This window comes from Sphaeramia orbicularis, chromosome 6 (assembly GCF_902148855.1).
Source record: "Sphaeramia orbicularis chromosome 6, fSphaOr1.1, whole genome shotgun sequence".
Classification (NCBI taxonomy): domain Eukaryota; kingdom Metazoa; phylum Chordata; class Actinopteri; order Kurtiformes; family Apogonidae; genus Sphaeramia; species Sphaeramia orbicularis.
In genome coordinates, this window is record NC_043962.1 from 52,139,800 (window position 1) to 52,155,732 (window position 15,933).

Genomic DNA, 15,933 nt, shown 5'->3' on the forward strand with positions numbered 1-15,933 from the left:
TTGAACTTTTTCTTGGGTTTTTGTGACTGTTGCAGACTTGGCAAATGTTTGGAACTAGGAAAATGCATAAATGATGAATTAACCAGTGTCAAACCGAATGTCAACAAGGTCTTTAGTGTAGAGAGCTGCTTAACATCATGAAAATCACTTGCATTTTAGAACGCATTTGTTTGCATTGACCCAACTATGCTGTAAGTAAGAGTATTCAGATTGTGCAGGGTCACCATTTGCTACAACTACATCCCTTCTGCATTTTTTATTTTTATTTTGAGCAGTTTGGTTTTTGTTTTCATATAACAGTAAGAACCAGGACAGATCACCGCATTTGGGGATTTAGTTAAGGGATGTACAGTAATTTGAGGTCAGAGTCTGGTCAAAGAAAAGTAAAATAGAACACAGAACTTATTAATACGCCTGCCCAGTTGCACAGCACTTTGTCCCTCCTGCTCACTGATACCCTGCATACCCAGGGATTCCTTTTGAATGTTAACTTTCAATCTTTTCAAAAACTGTTTGAACATTTGTAAAAAAAAAAAAAAAAATTGAGGGAAAGGCACATGTAAAGAACATGTGTGACAAATTTGAATAAGTGGAATGAGTAATTGGTTACAGCTCATTTGCATCTCAATTAATAGACACTGAAACAGGGCTGAAAACCAAGCCTAAACAGACACTTGCGCGTTGACCTGTGGGGGTCCACAGGCTCTAGATTTGGTAGTTTCTATGCTCTTGTGTATTTGTGCATGCTGTACTGCTTTTGTCCAGCAGTCACTGCCAAAGCGCTCTGGCCATAGCAGCGTGATTGTAAGGCTATTGTATTCCAAAATTACTAATATCTCCCAAAATATTGGTCCTATCAACTTGCCCTTTTTGCTAGTCTCTTCCTCGACCAAAAATACATAAGTATGCCAAACTGCAGCAGTCAGATCTGTACGGATTTTGTGTGAATCCCCGGACACGTATGCATTCATGCACGCACGCACACACACAGAGGCCACTTGGCTTTTATAATATAGATGGTATAGTGCATGATGAGTTCACTAACTAAACTAAAAAAAATTCAAGTTTAAGGCTGTCATTATCTGATGGCAGACAGTTTCTATAGCCTTACAGTTTTTGTTGAACCTAAGCCTTTGTGGGCTTAACGTTCCAGTTGGAAAATTGATCCATCAATGTACTCAATAAAGAATTCGACCAATTCCCATGTCTCCCTGTTTCAGTACTGACTAGTTGTCACACCATGACGAAAACAATCCCAGATCACATTTATTTAGTTTCAGCGAGATATGACTTTATTAATTTTCCTATTTGCATCTAATTTGGCTTTCCAGCTTCATATCAGGGCAATTAATTCAACATTTAATTTATAGACAAATAAACTGAGGTAGAGGCTTATTTACAATACTGCCGAACAATTTATACAAACAATGACAAGGTGACATAAATAACAGAATAAAACCAAGAAGCTCCACCATAAACAGCTGAGTGAAATAAGACCTTATAACCTTTACTGCTTCATTCATTCAAGATATCAACCCTCATCCTGTCCTGAAGCTACTTTCAAAGTCTTTTGCCTAAGACAGCCAATTAAAGATTGAGGATGTGAATAGAAAATTGTTCCTAATCTTCTGCTGCTTTGTTCCATCAGGTATAGCTGAACGCACATGAAGACAGGACATATCATCACTTCAGATTCTCCAAAACGCAGACAACTCCCTCCAGCTCCAGCTCAGTCTTATAAAACGTACGTCAACAATGCAGTAATCCTCCGTTTGGCAGCTCCTTTTAGAAACGTTGCGTTATACGAGATGCCACCCTTTTTGCAGCCGCCACTGTGTGTTCAGGTGCAGCCCAAGGGCATGACAGTTTTATCCCATGTTGGATTCAGCCTCCAAACATGAAGTCAGAGACAAAGCTTGGAAAACAGAAACACCGTAAGACCTTTAAGTGGAGGTGTGGCATGTTTTCAGAGCAGGGTTATTAAAGTTAAGAAAAACTACAACTGGAAAAGTAATGGTGGAAAAGTAAAAAATAAAATAAAAATGATGCTCTGCACAACCTGATATGCCAAATGATACACGCTCTGGCATGTATTTTCTAAACTGAATGTAGAAAAATGTGTTTTTAATCTACTATCACATCAGAAGTAAACAAATTGGATGGTATATTGACTGAAAGAACAGCTGTACATAAAGCCTTCTTCTATAAGAAAAATGTATTTGCTATTCTTTTGTCAAGTTAGCTTTTAGTATTTCATTTTCATTTTGTTATTCTGATTAGTTGTGGGTTTATCTAACTTGCCCCTGTACCTGTTGATAACACCTCAAAAATGAACTAACTGGTTTCAGACTAATTCTCAGTGGGGATTTAGTCTGGGAAACACCAGATTATGTCCAGATGTGCAGCAACAATCAAATCAAAAGCCCACCATGGAGAATTTCTTTAATAAAACTTCTAAAAACAGGCATAATTTGACATTTTCTTGACGGATGACTGGCAAATTTATTATTACATCAAATGTTTCTTTGGTCATCTGTCACTGGTGGTATGTCCTCACTCATTTTACTTGTCTTACTTTTTTACTTTATGCAAAATGCAAATAGCAACATGTTAACATACGTTGCTACACATGATATGAATAAAGTGGAAAATAGTTCAATCATGGTGTAAATGTTTAAGGCTTGTGAAAGACAATACCAGGTAATAATACCAGAATGTGTGACAACTGAAATCGACTCCTTATATTCTGAATGAGAGACATCAAGTGGCATAAAATTCATATCATGTTTAGGTTGTTGTGCTCAATTTATTTCTGTTTCAAACTTTATTCTAACTCATTTCTAACTTTATTTCTGCTCATTACAAGAAGATAAATCTGTTTCTATTTCTTTACAAAACAAGGACAATAGGCAAGGATTGACACAAATAAATATTCAGCATGTCCCCCTGATGAAAGCTCAGGGTTCAACTTAAGCACAGCATTCTAAATCTTGCACTCCTACATAACATTGTAAAAAATTTAAACTCACAAGTCATGCACAGTTTTACAGCAAGAGGGAGAACATTGGAGAGGGAGACATCATGCAAATGGGAGAGGGCGACTAGAAATCAATATCAATTGACACCGAGAAAGAGGATGTGGAAAATAAAGGCGGCATTAATCTGAAAGCAGCTATAGATACGCCTTAACATGAATCATAAGCATTTAGTGCAAAGAAAATAATCCATGAGCTCCGTTTCAGCCTGTCTGAGTTATGACTTGGATCATATTCAGTTGAGATGAGTCTGTATTTGTGTGGTTAAACTGGGTGGGGATGAGAGGACAGACTGTTTTTTTTAATTAGGCAATGTAAATATCCATTGTTTAAATCATTAAAACATCATATTCCTCTTCACAGGTGTGCTGGGCAACAAACCTGACTAGTTTGGCAGCAAGGTGAGAGATCAATGTTGATATATGTGCTGTGCCAGTGATGGTGAGTGTTTATCTTTTGGGATACAAAGGTAAGTCTGTCCTTGAGACAATGAGGACAGGAAGCTGAAATAAAAAAAAGGTGTGTGGATCAATGTTCTCCCAATAACCTTTGAACACCACAAACAGCACCTTCACACTGTTGTTCAGTGACTGGGTGATGAGCTGAGTCATTAAACAGCCTTTTTTTTTTTATCAAAGAATGGATCAGATCCTCCTGCTCTAGTGGATCTAAAAAGATACTGGAGCATGCAATGTTTGATGATGGATAGCCCTGGAGCTTTACAATACAAATATACAAACTACCAAAGCTACAGAAAAACAGCCAATGTACACCACAGATTGATTGATTGATTGATTGACTGATTGATGTATTTATTTCAAACATGAATGTCAAACAGAAGAAAATAAATAAACAAAACATAAGACATATAATATATATATTCGAAAAGGAGTGAGAAGTACAACTTATAAACTCCCACTCTAATCTCTAAACTCTAATCATATCAATACACTATGCCATAATATGACTGATACTTACTAGTAAATAATTAGGGTTCTGGCTTTATATTATTGTGAACAAATAGATATAGACAGATAGACAGAACAGACAGATTGTTTTATTAGCTGGTTTGTACAGCATTGCATGCACACATTTTTTTTTTTTAATTACAAGAAGCAGATCATTATCCAAGAATGAAACCAAAAAGACGCAAATTTTTCTCTATCATGTTATTAATTTCATAATTCAGAGCTGAAATTCTCAAAATTACTTGCTCCATTAATTCAATTCCTCATTTTTAAAACACATCTAAGCATATTAAAAGCATGAAATATTGACATGGATGTTTTACATCCAAACCCCTAGGTGTTTGGAGGTAAAGGTCATGGTTTGGTTTAAATATTAATAAATTCATCCAGTCATTGCTATATCACATATTTGGAGACTTCTTCCTGTGTATTAAACCAAGCCCTTTTGCCTATACCTAGCCATAAACAATTCAATATTGTTGTCACTAAATGAAGTTGTGTTATTAACAGTCTATTCACGTTCACAACAGCTGATGTCAACAATATTGGCTGAACTGTGCAAGAGTGTGCAACAACTCATGTTTACGAACTTTTGAGTCATTTGGCAACTTCATCACACGAACCAGCGCAAAAAGAAAGAAAAAGGTCTGTGAACACCTTTAGGAGGACGGGGATAGATACAGGAGGATTTAAGGACACCTATGTTCAACTCTTTTTTTTTTTTTTTTAAAAGCCTTAGTTTAGCCTGTTCCCTTGTTCTTTTCCTAACTCTCCCAGTGGTGTTCCCTGAACTTGACTGCAGCTATCACGACTGTCAGAGAACTTTTGTAAAATTTTAGCTCCATCCTGATCCCTTTTTGTAACCCTAACCAAGTTATGTTTCAGACCTTAGCCATGGCACTAACACTGTAGTATTTTACATCTGGAAATTTTGTGCATTTTCTCAGTGTAAATCACCCTCTTCCCTGTTGTTTTTAATGAGCCTGGGGCTGCAATTGATGATATTTTTGTTATGTTAGCTGATTATCATGATTAAATGTGTTCCTAATTATTTATTACATAGTGAATAGTGACAAAAAAGCAAAAAAAAAAAAAAAAGTCATACCTAAAGCCCAAGATGACATCCTAAAATGTCTTGTTTCGGTCACAACCTAAAGATATTCTAAGATATTATAACTATGAGTAATAATTAAAACTTAAGTCTCTACATTTGTGGTCAAATGCTTTAGAGTCAAACAAAAACAGTTGCTGATTAATTTAATAATCAACTTTTTTAAATGAATTAAAAAAAAAGAAATGTTTGGGTAGGAGTTGCTCCTGGACAAAAAAGTTATTCTGAGATGCTCCTAGGGTGGGATACATACAGATAGGAAAAGTCCAATCAAACTCCAACACAATCTCTTTTTCAAACAGATAAAACATCATTATTATCATGACATGACTGTTCGGTTTAACTCAGACATATCTTAGCATCAAGCCTTCATAAAGGAGTGGAACAGATCTCCTGAACATGGCTTTCCTAGAGTTTTACTTATCCATTTCTGACTCCCTGTAGTGATCCTTTTATTGCAGTAGCTTCGACTCCCTATGGAGCTGCAATAGTCACACATAGTTCCATAGTCTGAACGCTCAAACACAAATTTCAATACATGTTCATGAATACAGAACAGAAGGGAACTGATTAACGTTCATACTCTGTTCACTGTATGAACTGACTCCAATGGGAACGAAGGTTATATACCCCCAACCCCCACCCACCTCCTCCAGCTGCTCCCTCAGGGGTCCAGCACAAGAAAAAAATATCCTGTGAATTAGTGGAAACCTCAGTCGGTTTCATTGTTCGGCTGATGTCTCCTTTTATTTAGGGCAGAGGAGGTGAAGGGCTGGAGTCTGCGAGCAGCTGTAAATACAATTGCTGAGCGAGGCGGGCAGCAAGCGGACCCAGAGCTGCACTGAGGGTGATGAGAGAACGGGCGATCACCAAACCTCAGCCGTCCCTCAACGATCATTAGTGTAACAGCCTGCGAAAAAGCCAAGTCATAACGGAGCTCCCACGTACAAGTGCTTGTCAAATCTATAGTGATTTATACCAGTGGAGAAAGTCTGCAGTTTCCTATCACGCTGCGTTGTTTTGGGCTATTTTTGACTCTGGGGTTAAGATGTCCAGTTGAGCTTGGCTTTGAGTCTAATGTTTTGGGTCTAAATGTCATTCTTTACTCTTTGATGATGGCAGAGATTCTAATACATGCATCATATACTGTATGTGCATTCTCTGTTCTACCAGCCTTCCTACAAGGTTTCTTAAACAACTATAGAATTATATTTCATCTTTTTGGAGTTTTATAAGCATTATCTCATGAATTAATACAGATTGTGTGACCACTGCAGTCCACATTTAACAAAAGTTCATGACACAATAAACTTTGAACTGTGCTAAGCTTGCTCTTCCTCCTCTTATCACAGGATGTTTTGGCTGCAGGATTACACATCAGCTTGAAGGACTGATTCCAGGCATTAGATTTTTTCCCCCCTATTTTGTCAGTATTCAGTTTTGATAAACCGCAAAAGAGATGTTTTATCTAAACATAATTTTTCAGGTCATCTCAATCCACAAAAGATGATGCTTCAGATGAAATGCCTTCTTCAATGGTAGCTGCATGTTTAGCAGTACTTTTAGTATGTTTTGTGCGGCACTAATATGTAAAACATGTAACATGGCTACACAGTAAAGGGTAACAATATTGTGCAGACCGACTGAGGCGGCAGAGTGGGCCTATGTAGATCTGATCCATAATGCACATGCACAGGCATAATATTGTCAAAACTGCATGTAAGTTTCTTTAAAAAAATAAGATTTTTCAGGTTATTCACATCTTTTATGTTTGGATAGTTTGTAAATGTAAATATTTTTGATAATTTAATGTTATTTTTGTGCACTAAAACAAAGAGAAACATTTTTAGTTGTAATTATTTATATGCTATAAAGTTATTATTTTACTGATCTAGCCCACTTGAGATCATATTGGGCTGAATGTGGCCCTTGAACTATAATTAGTCCAACAACCCTGGTTTACAGCAAAAGCAAAAGGAGAGAGACAAACAACAAAAAGTGGATCAATGATTGGTCTTTCAGTTCTTCCAGTCATAGCTCGTTCCCAAGTCTGTCTGACAGCTGATTGGTTGACTACATGTACTGCTGTATGCATATTTTTTAAATGGGTATTTGGCATTGGCACAAGTTTTCTTTTGGAAACTATGTTGCTTCATTTGATTCTTCATTAAAGAAAGATGAAAAGCATTTTGTGAGTTTTATGTCATGTCGGCTTCTGGACTTTGTCTGTCTTTTCTGTTTTGTTTGTCATTTCCTGTTTTATTTTGTTAAGTTTCCCTCATGTGTCTTGTCTGTTGTCTTTACTTCCTTTTGTGTTCACCTTTCACCTGATTACCTTGCTCCTCCCTGATTATCTCCACCTGTGTCTCATTGTCTTCCCGCCCTCTTGTGTATTTAAACCCTGTGTCTTCCCCTGTTCCTTTGCCAGTTTGTGCTCTGCAACTCGTTGTATTCACTTACCAGCGTTTCTTGGATCCTGTTTGTTCGTCTGCCGTGTTTGACCTGTTTTCGTCCCTCGACCTTCGATTCAGCCTGACCTCTTCCTGCCTGCCTGTTCCCGACCTGGTTCGTACCCGACTTCGTCTCTGCCTGCTCCCTTTATTACCTCAGCCTCCAACGTTAACCTGTGCTTCGACCTCCGCCTGGATTACTACCGTGAGTTTGCTCGTCCCCTATGTACCGTTGCTCGATTGATTGTTTTCCCGTGTATGACCTGGCTTGTCTATTGACCACCCTCTGTCTGTCCCTAGTGGGGATTCCGTGGGGGTTTTCCCGACTCGGCCGAGTCGGCCGTCTGTCTATCCCACCCGCAGCCCAGACGTTTACCCCCGGAACCGGAGGCCTCTCAGAAGACAAATATTCTCTGTGTAGAGTTTTTTTCTTCTGTAAAAGTGTTTAATAAAAACACTAAATCTTATTCGGTATTTGTGGTCTTGCTTTTGGGTTCTGCCTCTGTACTCAGTCTATTACATTTTAAAGACTTTTGCTGACAAATGAATCACATTTAAGCAGATAATTAATTTGTGTCACTGCAAAGCTTTTGGCCACGACTTTTCATATCCTATAGATCTTCCATGGTTGTCTCAGACAGACTTATACGGGTGCGTGTGTATTACACAAAACAACAACACATATGTGTGAATTGACACATGATACTATTGTTCTCTATTCTCTTCATTTTTGACATGGACACACATAAACCTCCATTTTTAAAAATGTCAGTGACATAAAATGCTATTTACATATGGACGAAATGCTGGAACATAGAGATGAAATGCACAGTTTACAAAACATCCATACTAGTGTGGACAGGGCAGAAGAAACTCTCTTTAAGGGAGTTGAAAATTATGGGAAAACTCCAGCCAGTTCTTGATAAGTGCTTGCCTTTGTTTCTTAAATCCAGTTTTATTTATTTTATTTAACCTTTATTTAACCAGGAAGAAAATCCCATTGAGATTAAGAACCTCTTTTCCAAGGGAATCCTGGCCAAGAGGCAGCACAACACATAGTTACAACATACAGTAATTTACAGGACCAGTCAACCTATGTAAAGCATGTGCAAGTCATTGAGATATTCTCTAACACTCTGAGTTTGGATTTAAAAGCATTCAGAGAGATCAGTTCAGTCAGTGATCCAGTGATCACTGATGAGGAACATTATCTGGAATAAGCTGCTAGTCAGTGTAAACTGTTAATCACTGGATCTAACAAAGACCACACTGGCTGAGTTATAAGCGAAAAGACTGGAGGACATAATATTAATGACTCATTAGGTAATAATTAGTCTATAAATCTCTAACGCATTCAGTGAGCTGCTGGTGGCTGCAGACTTCCAAATATATAGATACTTCACTAAAACAATGAAAAATACAACAGTATAAATCTTTTATGATTTTATCAGAGGTCCTAAATATTCTTGGCTCATAAAACTGTGGAGGGAAAGACTATGATAGTGGCTGTGATTTCAGGTATTGTTGGTGTAACTGTTTCTTCTGCTATTGTCCATATACTGTGATAATATTGGTCCTGAATGATACAAAATGCTCAGGTTTTGTCAAATGACAACTTCACAGTTGATGAAAACCTCCAGAAACCTCTGGAGAAAAGGGAAAGGTTGCTATAGCTTGGTTGCAATTATCTCAAAAGATCAACCATCATATGAAATTCTGTCCAGACCTGTGTATTGTCCTCAGTTTAGACCTCAACAGGAACTTCTTATTCACAAATAATGCACTCATTTACTCCCACTCAGTGTTGTTTAACCTACTGTAAAAGTAAAATCTTCATTCCACAGCTTGGAAAGTGGAAAATGTGTAGGTTTTAGAGTAACTACATGACACAAACTGAAAGTTTGAAAAATGACAAAAAGAAGCCGTTTTCATTGTTCAGTGAGAAATTGCAGCTTTTAAACACCTTGTCGGCTGACGGAGGGGAAAACATAACTCATTCACGTTCACTCACTTCCCTAGGTACTCAGCAGCTGTGGGGGGCTTAGGAAGGGAAAGGAAAGGAAAGGAAAGGAAAGGTGCCAGCTGCAGGGATTTACCGTCAGGGATCAGATAGGAAGAGGACTCTGACACTGAACGAGAATTTATGAATTAGGCAACAGGTGTATGGCTATGGTGAAACAATTTGTGATCATGACACATGACAGCATCCATAGGCTACAGTGTGTTTTAGATGCAATAACATGAAAATGCACAGATCCTGTTATTTTTGTCCTTGATGGTTTTGAGACTGTGCCAGCTTTTCATGACAGATTGTAAAGAAAAATCCCTTTCATGTTTGTGGGAACGCTCAGATTGGATGAGATGGGGCTTTACAGGAGATCTGAGAAGTTGATATCAATTAGACACTGGCTGAGTTTTCTCCCCCCAGATCTAGCTGAGACCCCTAAACCTCTTTTGGTTTTTCGTCAGTGGTGGTTTCTCCTTTCTGCAACCTGCTTCTGTGTGACAACTTCAGTCCCGAAAACAAAGACTAAAACCAACAAATGAAAACGCAAACAAAAGATTTACTTAGACTGACTTAAAGCTGTTCCAGACTAAGCATGGAGTTTTGTGTCCAAAAATGCAGAAAATTAAGGTGAGGAAAAAATATTTGTCTGGACCTTGATTTCTAAGCTCTTCAACCTATTATCATGAGGAAAAGGCTATAGTTATTGCACACACCTTTGGCCCAGTGGAAAGCACCTCAAAGGTATAACATTACAAAGACAACAATATCATCATGGTTAATTTTGACAGCCCTCAAACAGCTCCACAGTGATCTGAAAATACTGCCTGAAGCCACTGTGATATAGCAGATACAACCTTTCTTCTAGTTGTTGCTGCTACGGCTTTACTTTACAAGAGAAAACTTGTCAAAATAAGTCATCAAGTCAAGAAAATAGAAAACTTGAATCTTTAATACTGTGCATATATAGTGTGCATAGTTGAAAGGCAGAAGAATTTATATGTGTATTTTCAGTTTGCCAAAACTGTAATTTTACATTGCAGTTTCTCACTGTGCTCATATGTTCAGTTCGAGAGTAAAACTGTTTCTTATGAAGTCAAAGACACCATTTTCTTTTCAGGAAGGCAAGCAATAGCAAGATGTTGGCAGATTAATCAGCTATTGTCTTTCTTCACCAAAATTACTAAATTTGCCTTTAAAAATTGACAGTAAATGAAAATAAAAACTATACTGAACAATGCAACACAAAATAAAACATGATGCACTTTCACCCTTTACATGAAGTGTGGGCTACAAGTATTTTGTACATATTTTGTAAATCATATTTAATTCATTCTTTCATCCGACTTCAGAAAATCAACAGTTTCAGCAAAAAAACCTCGAAAAGTAAACCTTAGCTTACATTTAACTAAACTATTCCATTACGTATCTATATAAAAATAAAAAAAAAAATTGCTCTAACAGTATAAACAAATGATAATCTCAATGTTAAATTGCTGTAGGGTATAACATATAAAAGACATTTGGTTAAGGTTAGAAAAAAAATACAGTTCATTGCTCAGTTGTTTTTTATCACATCTATGCAAGGTTTGAGTATTTACAATTAGATTAGATTGAATTCATTTCTGAGGAAAAACACATACGGTATATAATGCTTAACAGATCTGTCAAACAAAGCAAATATGCAGGAAGAGCCAAAAAACCCATGAGTCTTGTCAAGTTGCTCCAAATGAGAGACACTCAACTTAATGAGAAAACAAATCATAGAAAGAAATGTTTTACACAGCTAAAGCCAAAGCAATTTATCTTTAGGTGTCTAATATAGTGTAAAAGTATGAATCATAAAAACAATGAAAGTGAACAAGTGTTGTATTACTTAACTTGCCTAAGAAAACAATGTATAGTTTGTTTCTTGGATGAGTTTAAGCTGTTGCTGTTTCTAATAAATGTCTTGGTAAAATGTTCCAATAAAGAGTCTTTAAAGTCTAATGGAAAAAAAGAAAAGAGTTGTTCAAACATCAGCAACTAAAGTTAACCCCTAGAAGATACAACAGTCATCATTTTACGTGACCGAACTAAAATTAAAGTGAAGTGATGAACACCTCCAAACTGGACCATCTCTGGAGCACATTTCAACAGCTATTGAACACAAGTCCACCTATCCAACTAAACTGATAGCAATGGTCGTCATTAAGGTTCATAAACGCAGCTCTGGAGGCCTGACATACTGGCTCACATTACTGCCTGTGAAACCTCTGGGACATCACTTTATGACAGATCCCTGCCTCTATTTTGAGGAGCTAAGACAATAAGACACTTATACGGTCGCTTCCCAGGCTGAGCCTTAACTCATCCCGTTTACTGGAAGGAATGTAACACGCGACAGCTGGGGCCCTGCGGAGCATGATCCCTTCCTAAATCATTAGTAATGATAGCCTTATTTTATACAGACCTCCACTTTTCAGCCTCTCTCTGGAAAGCTCTGAATTTGTTGCTTTTCATTCCTCTCTGCTCTGTGATTCCAGTGCAAAATGAGCCATAAACATCCATCGGGAAAACACTCAGCATGTGTTATTGAGAGTAAACTAAATAAACATTTACTTCACTTACTCCCACTTTGATATGCTTTTCAGCAACAGCACAGGTAATGGTGGAATAAAAAAAAGAAAACTCACAACAAATTGAGTGGATTCAGAGGGTTTTTAAAGACTCTAAGGAAGAGGAAAAAAGTCAACCAATAAAGGAAATGCCTCATCCTTTTAAAAAAAAGTGATTTGAAAATGAATAAGAATAAAAAAGTACCTCTGACATTGAGTGCAGTCAGAGGATAAAGCTGCACAAAATGGAAATACTCAAGTAATGTACAGTACAGCAGTAACAGTACTTAGTCACACTCCATGACTGTGAGGGCAGAAGATGATCCTAATAAAGTCAAACCATACCACAAAAAAGAAAGGAAAGCAGTTGTTCCAGTGTCTTGGAGACATCACATTAACCCCAGTTCCAGTTTGTTTATCCTGTTTTATATCTGAGCGAACAAAGCGTATCAAAGTGCATGTCACCACAGTAACAGTGTTTCTGCAGTTCTCTGAGCTACTGATTACTTGACCTCGACTACAAACACTAAACACTTTCGAACAAAGTATCTCTTTCTTGCTAATTTTCAGAGCCCATGATACAATCATATTGCTCCTCTGAGAACCTTGACATGAACATTTGCACAGCTCTGCCTCTTTGACCTTTCAACTGTTGGTTTATTTATCCTACATCGAAGTTACCGCTACATTGCACAGATGCACACATTCACACCTGAAAGCCTTCAGGTGCAACAGCATTTGCTGATGTAGACAACGTGCATGGATTTCTGCAATGTTAAAACACAACATTAGAAAAAAGACTGCACTATGGTTTTTTTTGTTTTTCAAATCATTATTTTGGTATTTAAATATCATGTAATGATCTAGTGCTACTGATTTGGGACAAAGTATTTTGTTCAATTAGACTGGTCTAGAAGTAAAATGCCTCCAGAATAAAAGTAGTGAAACTTTACCAACCTTCAGTCCAGTTATAAACAAAAAGGAAGTCAAAATGCAGTTTGGCTGTAACTTCCAAGATACAGTATTGGATGAAAATGTGAAAATTAATGAAAAACTGGGGTTTTGATGTTTGTGTCAGAGCTACCAAATCTACTTCAAAACTGTCTGCACATTACAATACATTCACTTTCCAGGTTCTTTCTATTTATAAATGTAGTGTATAAATCTACATAAACCGATGTCTATGTGTAATTGCACTTAATCATATTAATTGAAAACATCAGCTAACCAGCACTTTTATCATTTGTTGATTTAGCGCAATTAATCTCTCAGGCAGATAATAAAAAAATAAAATAAAATATTGATATAGATTTATTAAAAATTATCAGATTGCCTAATAAGAAATTGAAGTTGAAAAGCCTACTGACAAAAATATCTACAACTCTATTAGAAAGTATTTCAGTTTTTGCAGGATTGTAACTGGCAGATGTATTAAGGGTTTTCACTTGGTTTGTGGAGGGATTAAGGGGCTCTGATGGCTTTTTCTGTTGTTATTTGACTAAAAACTCAGCATTTTGGCATACTGTTGGACTGTTATCACATTTTTAGAAAGAAAGATGCCCAGCACACAATTCCACTTTTGCAAATAACAGACAACTCCCACTTTTATAAAACAGCTTTTCACCAGAAAAAATACCATCTCTTCAGGCTCATCTGGCGTCTTTTCTCTCAGGACTTCTAAAGAATAATCTATTGAATCATTCTGGTTGTTGCACTGAAGTCTTACAATGACAGAGAAAATCCTGTTTCTGAATACATGAATGAAATACAAAAGGAAATACACATACTCAGAATTAAAACTGAGAAAAAATGGAGGCGCATGCACAGTAAACACAAGTGGTAAATAAAAAACCAACACTGACCAAATAACTATGTCTTGTCTCTCGAAAAACAACTACTCATATCCTTATGTTAAAACCTAACTAACAGGACATGTTCGCACACACACGTGCACAGACCTAGGTAACTAATACTAATAATAAGTATTTCTCGGATAGTAGTTTTTCCCAGTGGATTTCAGAAGTTGGAACCGAAAAGGGGCGGAGCTAAAACAATTTATCTGAAACATTATTGGTCGTCCTTTGCTACATCATAAGATAAAATATTTCCAATGAGCTTATTTTTGTTGGGAGACCGTGTTCTTAATTTCACAGCTTTAATCTTCCACCAGAATTTATACAGTATAAACCTCAAACACTATAACAATGGTTATTGAATATTCTATTAATTTTGTGCATTTGAAGAGACTCTGTTTGGTTCATTGGGACCTGGTCTCATTGCCTATCAGCATTTAGAAAAACAATAAAGATGTATTTTCATGATAAAAATTCTATCTGGGTTCAATCCTTAAACACAGTACATCTAAAAGCAGTTTTTATTTAACTTTTTCTTATTATACTGACCGCAGAATCTTTGGAAAACAAAATAAACATTGGAAAGTCAGGAACCTCCAAATATTCTTCAAACTCTTTATGTTGAAGTTTGGATTACATGAAATAATTTTCTTTTGTATTGTAAATGCATTTTGGTTCCAAATGTGGATTATCAGTGTTCTTGAGCAAACTCTGCATAATCTGATCCTTAGTTTAAAGCAAAAAAGGAGATTTGTATAAACTGCAACTAATGAAACTAGAGATGAAAAGTTGATGAGAATTTTTTCATATTGTATGAGGTTTCAGTTGGAAATAGAAAAACACAAAGAAAATAGCAAAATTATGCTACTCATGGTCTGTACTGCACATACATTGGGAAGTTGTTTATTCTCTAAAAGATTTGCTTGCATGAACATCAATGACATATAAAATTTTTTGTGATTCCTGATAAATTGCATCTCATTATTTGTTGCAAATAGTATCTTAAGTGTGTACATTAGTGTCTAAGTTTACGCAACATGTTCCTAAGTGATTCATAACAAACAGGTCTGTACGAATGGTGGCAGTGAGCTGTTCTGTGTGATGTTTGACTAAGGGAGGTGGTGCGGGGACAAGCAGAGCTTTGTAATGATGTTATCTGTCATCCCGAGGCACACGCCGCTGCACGTCCAGCCAGGAGATAATAATACGCTCTGTAAATAGACACACACTGCACGTACACTCATGGAATAAGGCAACTATCTTAAATCTTATACCTAGAATGTCCCTTTGGTATCTCTGATCTGTCTGTCAACTTGTGCCGGTCTCGCTGTGCGTTACACCAACCCTCCCTCTCTCTGCACAGTCTCATCTTTCAGTTTCCCTCTGTGGTCATTGACCTGTGTTCAGGTCAGTGGTGATGGGCCTCAGGGGAGATTGGGCTTTTTACAAACAACCAGTGTGAACAGACGTAACCAGAGCTCTGAAATCAGGGTTTGGACGAAAACATTGCACATTCAGGATCTTATTTATTTGTGTTTGTTCACAGAAGACCCACAGTTCTCAGAAAACCAATGTTCTCAAAAGTTTTTGCCAAAGAACTCTTCAGTTAGTCTCACCTAGGATATGCATGTATTGGACTGGATGGCAATGCAGATTTTGGTGCTGATGAAATGGGACATGCAATAAACGTTTCAGACCAGCTGTGTATAAAGAGGGGGAAGCATCCAGCAATGCATCTGCTACTTTTAGTTATTCTTGATTTACTGATAGTGATTTGCATTAATATATAGTTATACAGTATATTAAGGCATAAAGACCAAAATCATCTACGGATATGAAATGATATATAATGATACTGATATAAAATGTTTAATTGCTGATCCACTAATTCAATCAATCCATGTAAATAATTGG

At 36.9% G+C, this 15,933-nt stretch overlaps 1 protein-coding gene across 2 annotated transcripts in view; it reads right to left on the minus strand.

Annotated features, from left to right (window-relative positions):
• met (MET proto-oncogene, receptor tyrosine kinase) overlaps nucleotides 1–15,933 on the minus strand; it is a 123,743-nt gene that overhangs the window by 37,482 nt on the left and 70,328 nt on the right. The gene's annotated exons all lie outside the window — the stretch shown is intronic.